Raw genomic sequence first — 11754 nt, 5'->3', positions numbered from 1 at the left:
TCATTGGGGGATAAATGCATCTTCTTTGGGATTATCCCAAAATATCAAGGCTGCTTTTACACAAATGCCCCTGTACCTATTCATCTCAAACATGGCAGGCTCTATCCCCTTGCAAGGGGAAACTATCTCTGCAAATTTCATCCAATAATGCCAACTTATTTTAAAAAGAATTTTTAGGAGGCACGTAGCACAAAAACCCTGCATCTATTTTTCTGATATTTTGCCAGCACAATGCCTTCCTAAATACCATCTAATTCTAAGAAAAGGGAGGAGGACATGTCATAGCCATTTTTTTCCTTATCCATCATGGTCATGAGGGGCACAAAGCCTTGAATTTCCAAATCTCGGCTTGGGTTCCTTATCTGAGTCAAAGTGGACAGCCTCCAAATCAGTCCAAGGAGAATTGGGCCATTTTTTAAAGCACCAAATCAGGGACCAATCAAATCTGGAGGTCAGAGTACACCATTAATAGGAACAGAGCATTGGAATGAACAAAGAAACAAACCAATGGAACAAGAATAACTTGCTTAATATAAGGCACATCAAAAAGGTAAGCTTTTACTTCCCTCAGAACAGAGAGGGAAGTAAAAGCTGAGCCTCTAATGGGAGGGATTTTCAAAGAGAAAGGGACCACCAGAGAAAAGCATCTTGCTTCTTTCTGAGAACAGCTTAGAATCCACAGCTGATGGTACTAGAACTGACCTGAAATCTTTCTGAACATTTTTTTAAAAAATAAATACATTCTGAGCATTTTCTTTTTCTTACCCTCTGCAGAAAAAAGAACCATTTTGCTGAATATTCACTGTATATTCTGCATATTCCCTTCCCCCACCCACCCACAATGCCCCAGAATGATGCTAAGTCCAGGGCATTATGGAGGTTTCAAAATGGTGGCCAGGTTGCCAACACAGTTGCTGTTGCTGCCACTTGCAGTGTTAGCAAATAGTCTGTTAGAGGGAAAATCTGAGATGCTGTCCCTGCTAATAGCAAAATCCTCTCCCAAACCTACTGAAGAATTTCTCCTCCTGCTGGAGAATACACAGTGAAATGGTGCTCCCGATTTCACTACTGATAAATAGGGTGGAGAGTTTGGGAAGCCATTTTCTCTCAGCTCTAAGTGGTACAGAGAGCCCAGAGAAGCTCATAAAGAAAAAGGATACTCCCTGGGATATTCCCTTTCCTCTTCCAAACTTCTGCTCCAAACCTTAACAAATTGCAGCATCACAAAATTTGGCCGCTTTGTACTATTGAACTGAAATTACTTCTCCTCAAGAAGACTCATCGATCAAGCTAGATTTTGACCTAAATGGATAAAGATCTGCTAAACAGCAATGTCATTAGCTAATCAGGCACGCTAACTGTCAACTGTGTGTCAGTCTTCAACCAGCATAGGCAACCTGTAGCATGCTCTACAAAACTGAAGAATCTGCCCAACAGGCCAATGCAATCGCTATGGCAGCTGTTCTATTTGGTATATTCAGAACGATGCTCTCTTGCGGACAGGTGCCATTCTCTCCTGAATTCGTCATTGTAACTCACCCTTGTGCCCTCTAGATGTGTTGGACTGCAACCCCCATCATTCCAAGCCAGCACGGCCAATGGCCATGCTGACTGGGGATGATGGGTGTTGTAAACCAACACACCTGAAGGCCACCAAGCTGGAGAAGGCTGTTTTAGATGTTCATACAGCTTTAACAACGCAAAGACAAACATAGGTGTCCTAATCTTGGTTAGGCCAACATATCTTTTCTGTCTAAGGGCATGTCTAGATGGGGAGATATCATGGGGATCACACCAGGATCATCCCTGTGCATCCACATGATGCACAGGGGATCCCAGGAGCAGCACAAGGGATCCCAGGAGCAGCTCCTATCCCCAGGACTCAGAACAGGTAACAATGAAGCAAAATACAAGGGAAATGTTAATTCCAGTAACATGCTCTTTGTAAGTTTTTTAAATAGTGCTTCCAATTATGTTAACGTTTGGTGTGGTTTTACAACATTTTAATTTCTATATTCTGAGGGGATGTAAACAATGAGTCGTCTATCTTACTATTTTCAAAAGAACTTTCTGCCTTATTGCGTTTTCAGAACTTACAGTGATCTTGAGTCAATCGTTCAGTTTTCTTCCTAAATGGCAGAGACAACAGACCTTTCAGTTGTGTGAGAAGGCGGTGCACCAGTGGAGTAGACACATTTCAGGAGTTCTCATATGTGAACTCAAGATCTATTACATAAAAGATCTATTTAAAGTTGAAGTAAGAATTCCTTCAGCAAGCCGCAGTTTATTTTTTAAATCTAACTACAGCATGCTAGAATGAAGACAGTCAGTCAGCCTAAAGCGCAGTGGAAATTGTTTGGCATTCCAGGGCATGTTCTCAGGGCTGAGAATGGTGTGTCAAAACCACACTCACCAAACTTAGCATGCCTGTTTTTCTTCTCTCCCCGTACCCGACCTCCAGGAGGAAGATCCCATGTATACTGTTAAGTCTTCATATGCACTGCTGAGAGTTTCATTCCATTTGGGACTTCCTAGTGCAGTCCAAAGCCACATGGCTGGCCAAAACAAAACAACAAAACCTGCAGTTCTTCTTTAGCCTTCCTAGCAAATAAACATGTTAAATAGAGTATTACAAACCATGTCTATGATTTTCCAGAAAAGTAAGATTGACTGGCACTTTTCTTTTTAATGTGACGTCCTATCGATATTTGCAGGAAGTGCTATAGTCTGCACCATATCCTAGGATCTGTCACTACTTTAGGACACAAACCTATGCATATTAGACTGAGAAAAGTCCTACAACAACCAGCATGACTCAATCAGCCATGGCTGTCTGGGGCATGCTGGGAACTGTAGGGCTTTTTTTTTTTTTTTTTTGGTCTAAACATGCATAGGATTGTGCCCTTAGATACTTTCTTTGTAGTTGGGGAAATGAGTTTCCCCTCCATTTGATCCTGTTGGGACAGAGAGGAACAGTCCCTTGCATACAAATACAATGTCATTGGAATCATTGGCCTTAACTTTAGAATGTGGCTGAGAAAAGAAAATTCCCTTATGGAATGGAATAAATTATTTAGGGCACAACCCTTTACATGTTTAGACAGAAAAAAGTCCTACAAGTCCCAGCATTCCCTTGTTGGCTGGGAAATACTTAGAATTGTGGGACATTTTTCTGTCTAAATATGCATAGAATTGTGCCCTTAATGTCTTTAACCTCATTTATAGTCAATAGATCGGGAAGAAAAGTTGCCCAACACAGTGACAAAGTTCTTGCAAGGTGAGAAGCACCAAATTCCTTTCAATGCTTAATTGCTGTTATTACATGAAGATTCTATTTATCTCTACAGTTCCCAAGGTGTTTTAAATTCACTTCTTGTGCTTGACTACTGCCGTACAATACAGCATCTCATGTAAAGCACTAGAATACTTTGACACTCAGAAAGGCAACTTATTGAGAATGTCTTCTTATGTCACCTCACTCACCTCATCCTCCAACATTCCCAGAAGCAATTTTGTAATCCTTTTACATCACAGCCAGAAATATTCCCCCACCCACCTTGGAGATTACAGCACGCTAATCAGAATGGCTTTTGGCACACACAAGTCTAAAACTGAAGTGCCTTATGTTAGGGTGACCATACAAAAATGCAAGGTTCAGGGGAGAGGGAGTAAATACCTCAAAATCTCACCCAAAAGTGCAACTGCTTTAAGAAATACACTGTCCTGCATTGGCTGCAGTAGACTCTGAGTGAAGGGGCCAACAAAGAAGCAAAGTAAAGAAGCAGGCAAAGGTTTCAGTCCAGTGAGTTCAGACTAAGGCAGGAGTCATCAAGATAGCAGGAAAAGGTGAAAACACAGGCTGTTTCTACACCTGCCTTTTTTTCCAGGGATCGCCCCTGGATCATCCCTGTGCATGCAAATGACACACAGGGGTTCCTGGGAGCATGCAGGGATGATCCCTCCATTTCCCTGGGATAATCCTTAGGTGTAGAAAGTGCCATTGTTAGGTGTTCAGATACATTACATACTCAGGAAATAGTCAAAGGGTCAATCACAGTACATTAGAGCTATGTATATTTACATTAGAGCCCTACTCATGAGGAGTTGCTTTCTCCTGAGGAGTCCTTCTTTGCAAGTAGGAACTCCTTCTTACTTGAGCGCTACTGGCCTGTCACAATGTCACTCCTCGGGGGCAGAGGATTGCTCAGCCTCTGCCTCAGAAGCACAGGCCCCTCCTCATGACAAGGATGGATGTGCAACCATCTTTCCTGAGGGCTCAGGCTCCTCCTGGTCTGATGACAGTGACTGATCTAGAGTGCCTTCAGTTTCTGGGAGGCCTAGCTCTTCCTCTGAGGAGGATTCTTCCAATAGCTCCAGCTATTGGGCAGTATAGAAATGTAATAAATAAATAAATAAATAAATAAATAAATAAATAAATAAATAAATAAATGGTAGCATGACATACACTCATTGTCTAGGTGTTGGATGATCAAGCAGATTAAGATTAAAACAACAACAACAGGGAACATCTGAAACAGATATGGCACACAGTCCTAAACATATTTACTTGGAATTAAGTCCTACCAGCTTCAATAAGGCTTATTTATTTATCATGGGTTGGATCTGGACTTTGGCATATGTAGAGTAGAACCATTGAAATAAATGGGGTTTAAAATAATTGTGATTAATTTAAATCCCATTTACCCAGTCAAAGTCTGGATTGATCCTTGTATTTATATTATTTATTTATTTATTTATTTATATAGCACCATTAATGTACATGGTGCTGTACAGAGTAAAACAATAAATAGCAAGACCCTGCCGCATAGGCTTACATTCTAATAAAATCATAATAAAGCAATAAGGAGGGTAAGAGAATGCACCAAACAGGCAGTATAAAAGTCAGAACAATTCAAGTTTTAAAGGCTTTAGGAAAAAGAAAAGTTTTTAGCTGAGCTTTAAAAGCTGCGATTGAACTTGTTCTTCCATGGAAACCCAGACAATGTATGTGAGGTTCCTCAGAAGTGTCCCAAGCAGGCCTTGACCACACCATGACCCTCTTAGCTTCACCTAGGTTGCTACACTTCGTATCTTTGGACCATAAGTATTTTTTTCGGATTGCAGTCTGTAGAGCAGAAGTAGGCAACCTTTTTCGGCAGGGGAAACATTTAGCAATTTGAAAAATGGCTGCCATGGGAGACATGGCTAGTGACAAAGGACAAGTAATCTGCCCCAAAGACCAAGTAAAGGCAGAGATGGGGTCTTAGCCCCAACACATTATTAAATAATTCCTTTGAACACTGAGTTTCTCCAGTGAGAAATCACTAGTGAAATCTCCAACTGCCAGTGAGAGTGCTAATTGAAAGGGGGGAAGACATGGGAGAGGTAGGGCATCTTGGTGGGCACAAAGACAGGTCTCCGGGGCACACTAGTGCCTGCAGGCATCATGGTACCTATCTATGCTTTAAAGTGATGGACTTCGGTTGGAGAAAGCAAAGTCCAAATACCTATTCAGCAATTAAGCTTACTGGGTGACTTTCGGCCAGTTACTTTTTTCCACTTAAGCTACCACACAGTATGGAGAGAATAAAATGGGATAACTCATGTCTATACCTTAGGCTTGTTATTAATAATAATACTTCAAAGCTTTCTATATAGCCTTGGCTCTCAAAGTGTGAGGCAGGTTACCTGAGGAAACATGGCCTCAGACCTGAAACCTTCATCCCAAGCTCACAAGTGGGCCTCATAACACACAGGCTGTATTGATTTCTGTATTTTTAAAATTTCTGACTTCCCTTCATCCAAAGAGAAGACGATGCACAGACAATATCATAAAGGCACAATATTCTTCATACAAACAATAAAACGTAGACACAATAAAACTACACTATAAAGCAGAGGTGCAGAACCTCAGACCTGGGGGCCAAATCTGGCCCTCTGGGTTTTCCCTGGACAGCCCTGCTTCCTTCCCCTGTCCCCACTCCCTTTCCCCTACCACTGCCCATTGGATGGTTTCCCAGCTTTTGTGCAGTTTCCAGCCTCCACCCCCACCCCCTACCCCTATTCTAAATCACCAGAATGCCTCTTCTAAAGCTTAGTTACTGGCAGTAAGAGCTTAAACCTAAAATATGTGGGTATTGGGGGGATTTTCACACTGTCCCTTTTGCCTTTGCCCACCCACCACTGGAATGTGCCTCTGAGAGATTCTTCAAAATGGAATTCAGGCTGAAGGAGGTTTAACATCCCTGCTATAAAGCATAGAGAAGCCATAAAACCAATTTAAAATGCCCAGGCAAAGCAAACTGTCTTGACCTGGCACCAAAAAGATTGTTATGTTGGTGCCAATTGAACATCCTTGGGGAGGGTATGCAGGAACAATTGCAACATTCATTATTAATTGCAGTTATAACTATGTTGCGGGGGACCAGGTCAAAGTGTGTGGATGGTTTAAGTAATACACCAGTGTGTTTTGCTGAAGACTGGAGATTCATCTGACTATTATTATTATTATTATTTATTTATTTATTTATTTATATAGCACCATCAATGTACATGGTGCTGTACAGAGTAAAACAGTAAAACAGTAAATAGCAAGACCCTGCCGCATAGGCTTACATTCTAATTAAATCACGGTAAAACAATAAGGAGGGGAAGAGAATGCAAACAGGCACAGGGTAGGGTAAAACTAACAGTATAAAGTCCAAACAACATCAAGTTTTAAAAGCTTTAGGAAAGAGAAAGGTTTTTAGCTGAGCTTTAAAAGCTGCGATTGAACTTGTAGATTTCAAATGTTCTGGAAGAGCGTTCCAGGCGTAAGGGGCAGCAGAAGAAAACGGACGAAGCTGAGCAAGGGAAGTAGAGGCCCTTGGGCAGGCGAGAAACATGGCATCAGAGGAGCGAAAAGCACAAGCGGGGCGAAAAGCTTTGAAGGTCAACAGGAGAAGTTTATATTGGATTCTGAAGTGAATTGGAAGCCAATGAAGAGATTTCAGAAGTGGAGTAACATGTTCAGAGCGGCGAGCCAGGAAGATGATCTTAGCGGCAGAGTGGTGGACAGAAACCAACGGACTGATGTGAGAAGAAGGAAGGCCAGAGAGAAGAAGGTTGCAGTAGTCCAGCCGAGAAATAACCAGTGCATGAACAAGCGTCTTGGCAGAAGAGACAGACAAAAATGATCGAATCCTGGCAATATTATACAGGAAAAAACGGCAGGATTTAGCTACTGCCTCAATATGAGGAATAAAGGAGAGCGAGGAATCAAATATAAAGCCAAGACTACGAGCTTCCTTGACTGGAGTAAGCGTAACATCATTGACAGTAAGAGAGAATGAGAGATGAGGAGAAGGTTTAGGAGGAAAAACAAGCAATTCAGTCTTTGCCATATTAATTTTCAAACGACGATGCAGCAGCCAAGCTGAGATATCTGAAAGACATGCCGAGATACGATCGTGAACATCAGGAGAAAGTTCCGGAGATGAAAGATATAATTGTGTATCATCGGCATACAGATGATATTGGAGGCCATGAGATTGAATAAGATTACCCAAGGGCAACATGTATAAAGAAAACAACAACGGGCCAAGCACCGAGCCTTGCGGAACCCCAACTGAAAGGGGAAAAGAGGAAGACGAGCTGCCGTTAGCCAACACGCTGAAAGAGCGACCCGCTAGATAGGAGGCAAACCAGTTATAGACAGAGCCGCAAAGTCCAAGGTCATGAAGGGAATCTAAGAGAAGATCATGATCAACCGTGTCAAAGGCTGCAGTTAGATCAAGGAGAATAAGAACGGAATAATGGCCTTTAGACTTGGCAGTAAGAAGATCATTGGTGATCTTAGTAAGGGCTGTTTCAGTGGAATGCAAAGGACGGAATCCAGATTGAAAAGGATCCAGAGCAGAGTTACTAGAAAGAAAGTCAAGACGAGAGTAGACCACACGCTCCAGGATCTTTGAAACAAACGGCAACAAAGAGACAGGTCGGTAGTTAGACAGAGATAGCCTAACAAGAGTAGGTTTCTTGAGAATAGGAGAGACTGTAGCATGTTTAAAAGCAGAAGGAAATGAACCAGAGGACAGAGAAAGATTAATAATATGAAGCAAGGAAGGGAGGATAGCGGGAATAAGATTAATAAAGACGCGGGAAGGAATCGGATCACGAGAACAAGTGGAAGGCTTCGAGGAGCGCAGTATTGTAGACAGTTCATCAGCTGAGACCGAAGGAAACGCAGAGAAATTTGCAGGAGGAACTGACAGATGAGGAACAGGAACTGGAAGAGGAGCAGAGCTGGCCAGGCTTTATGTTTTCAAAAATGGGGGTGTCAACATTGCTTCTTTGTCCAGAATCCTAAATGTAACCTGATACCTGTAGCACCTAGCGGTGACTAATTGAGTCTGTCATCATCATCATCATCATCATCATCATCATCATCATCATCATCTTAAGACTGGTTCGAAATGTAGACACCTGAGGCAAGCTTTCAAAATAGCTCCTGGCCATCACTTTTCTCACCAGTGTGGCAAATACACAGCTATGCCGAATACACATAGTTATGCTGTCACTGCCAGCTTTCCACAGGACAAAACGAGGTCATGTGAAATGTGTTTGGTATGTTTTCCACTGTTGTATGGGAGCAGTATGGCACAAGAAGAAGAAGAAGAAGAAGAAGAAGAAGAAGAAGAAGAAGAAGAAGAAGAAGAAGAAGAAGAAGAAGAAGAAGAAGAAGAAGAAGTTTAGCTACTCTGATCATATAATCCTAGATGCCTTATGCATTTGACAGGTTGCCTTTCCAATATTTTTACTCTCCGAGGACATCTAGTGGAGTGACAGACTTGTTGCACTGTTGTGTCAACATGATTTTTCAAGGCCTCAGTTTGCACATCTTAATATCCACCCTTGCAGTGCCCCACAGATGTTGCTGTCTCCACACCTCTTTTGTCTCCATGGCCAAAAGTCAACTCCGGGTGAAGCTGTCAAACAGCTCCATCCAGGTGATTGGCTTCTGCATCCTTGCAATCCCCTCCTGGCAGAAAGTCATGACCCAGTTGCAGCGACCCATGTCATGCCCCAGCCCCACTCCAACACACTGGGCCTGCCATACTGCTGCCTGTCGGGACATTTTCCAAGCCACAGGAACCTGCTGTGGGAAGGGCTGGATGATAACCCTCCTTTTACCTCCATTTCCTTACAGAATCCACATTCATCCCCTTGTTGCTAAGGTAAAGCTATCAGCATCCAGCTCTGCTGCTTCATTCTCTTGTTTCCTGAAATGACACCTATAGAGGCATAGCCAAGAGCACAACCTGTGTCTGCTAGCTTGAGCTTCAAAGATGCTCTTGACAAGACTCTTCTTGATGATGAAAAAATACTTGGCTTTATCATGCTCCCAGATGCAGTTCAGGTCACAGACATGAACGCCTGTGCTTCAGGGATGGGGATCGAAGTGGCCATGTGCCTTGTGAGCTCCTTAATGTACCATCTCTCTCTCTCTCTCTCTCTCTCTCTCTCTCTCTCTCTCTCTCTCTCTCTCTCTCGTTCTCCCTACAGCATAGCTGATTCCTTCTGATGAGCAAATGTGGGGACTTTCCTTTGCAGGATCATCCGATGCTTCACCAGCAGGTGACACTATCTACCACAGGATGGAGCAGCTTAGTTATGCTGTGCCAACTGAAGCTGTGCCCCATGGTAGTTCTCCAGAAGGTAGTTCTACAGATATTCTGCAACACAGCAAGAAAGCTGGGAGTTGAAGTTCAAAACATCTGGAAATCTACTTTCTGCCCACTCCTGTTGTACAGAGAGTATGTTGTGGATAAGAGCTGTCCAGGGTGATGGTGCTGAATGCCCCCTCTATTTTCCCCAAAGGGTATTAGAAATTGAAGGGCCAGATGATTATGTGGTTGCACATTGTAGGATGCCACTAAAGGAGTGGCTCCTTGCCCTGTTTGAGAATCACTATAATTTACTGTTCTGTAACAGACCCCTTAAAACAAACAAAATAAATCATAACCATTAAAACATAGAAATATAAACATTGAATCATTACACAACTGACAGAAGAATAAAAACATAGTCATTAAAACATACATATATAAAATATATAAAATATGTAGAATAAGATGTGATACAAAAGGTAAAACATGAAATATAAAATAGAAGTTACAATTAAGATAAATTATGAGACCTTTGGACGGAAAAGAGGAACTTGGTTACTAGCTCTGTCATTGACTTGTTTATTCCAGCCAAAAAAAACCCAAAAGCAAGTTGTGCAGGTGGGGTGGGGAGCCCTCCTCTGCATAGAAGCTCTCAGATATATCCTGAACAGAAACTCTGGCCGTGTTGCATACATCACTTCTGTAATATGTATTGTTTTGAGAAGATTTTCCTGCTTTGATTAAAAATGAATGGGTGTTTGATGCATTTTATTTTAAGTTCTTTGGAAACAGGATAGAACACTAAGCAAAAAAGAACTGTCATGACGCTACTGGAGGAATATGCCTCAGAGGAAAATCTAGAGCTCCCAGAAAATGAGAAAGCAGAATCAGCAGGCAATAAGGGAAGGAGATTGAACAGAAATAAGCACTTTATTGCTTGGTTGGTAGTAAGCCAGATATCCACTTGTAACCAGTGGTTGGGTACCACAAGTGAGAACTTTGATTGTGTTGTTCTGTTGGGGTGTATGGTTGAGAGTGGGTTTGAATGGTGAGCGAGTATTGTGAGTGTGTTCATGGTGTAGGTAAAGATGTTCTTGGGAAACCCTGATGTAGGGACACATGGAGAGGGCACCACTATTTCAGTGAATTGGAACAGAAGGAGATATGGCAGGAGGAGGGGGTTGGGACATCAATGTAGAACAGGTTACAGGTTAACCTTCTACCCCCCCCCTCCTCTAGCTCTCATGTACCTGGTAGCTCATCCACGGAGCCTTTGTTACTTGTGGTGCTGCTACTTAATGCTAGGTAGGTTTTTAATAAGACTGCTTTCATCCATGATTTAATCATGGATGAGAAAGCTGACCTGGCATGCATTACTAAAAATTAGGTGGGTGAGCTGGGTGGTTTTGATCTGACCCAGCTCTGCTCACCTTGGTACTCAGTGCAGCACCACCATAGACTGGACCGGGGGTAGGGTGGTCACTGTGATTCATAGATCTTCCATCTCTATCAGCAGGAACCCACTCCACCTTGGAGCAGGCCTTGATAATTTGCACCTGGTGTTGGGCCATAGAGACAGATGGGGGATGCTGCTGGTGTGCTGCACATTCAGATGGATAGTCTGAAGATTGAGAAGGGTTCAAGTAAACAAATTGTCATGGTTGAACCATTTCCTGCTGAGATTTAAACTCACGGTGTTACTCCCATCCTGCAAGGGTGGGGGACCCATTTGGATGGTTCACCCCAGGGGACTGATGGAATCCAACAGATTCCTGAATGCTCTTGAGGATTTTCCAGTGGAGAGAGCTAGTGATCCAGCCAAGGCCCTAGCTTCACTGTGGAACAGTGAGATGTGGAGGGCCATCAAATGGAATGCACCTGATGCCCCTTCCAGCCCTGTAGAGCCTGCTCTGCTCCTTGTTACACTAGGGAGCTGCAGTCAATAAAGCAGGCTGGACGTTGGCTAGAACACAAATGACATAAGACTCAAAGTGAAGATGACCGAGCACGGTCTAGAGTGCATAATCATGCTTATTGCTTTAAACAAACAAAAATACTTGGAGGAAAAAACTGGAGGAAAAATAGTAATAGTAACATGGAGGGAAAA

The sequence above is a fragment of the Elgaria multicarinata genome, chromosome 3, assembly GCF_023053635.1.
Source record: "Elgaria multicarinata webbii isolate HBS135686 ecotype San Diego chromosome 3, rElgMul1.1.pri, whole genome shotgun sequence".
In the NCBI taxonomy this organism is placed as follows: Eukaryota; Metazoa; Chordata; class Lepidosauria; order Squamata; family Anguidae; genus Elgaria; species Elgaria multicarinata.
This window is presented reverse-complemented; position numbering follows the sequence as displayed.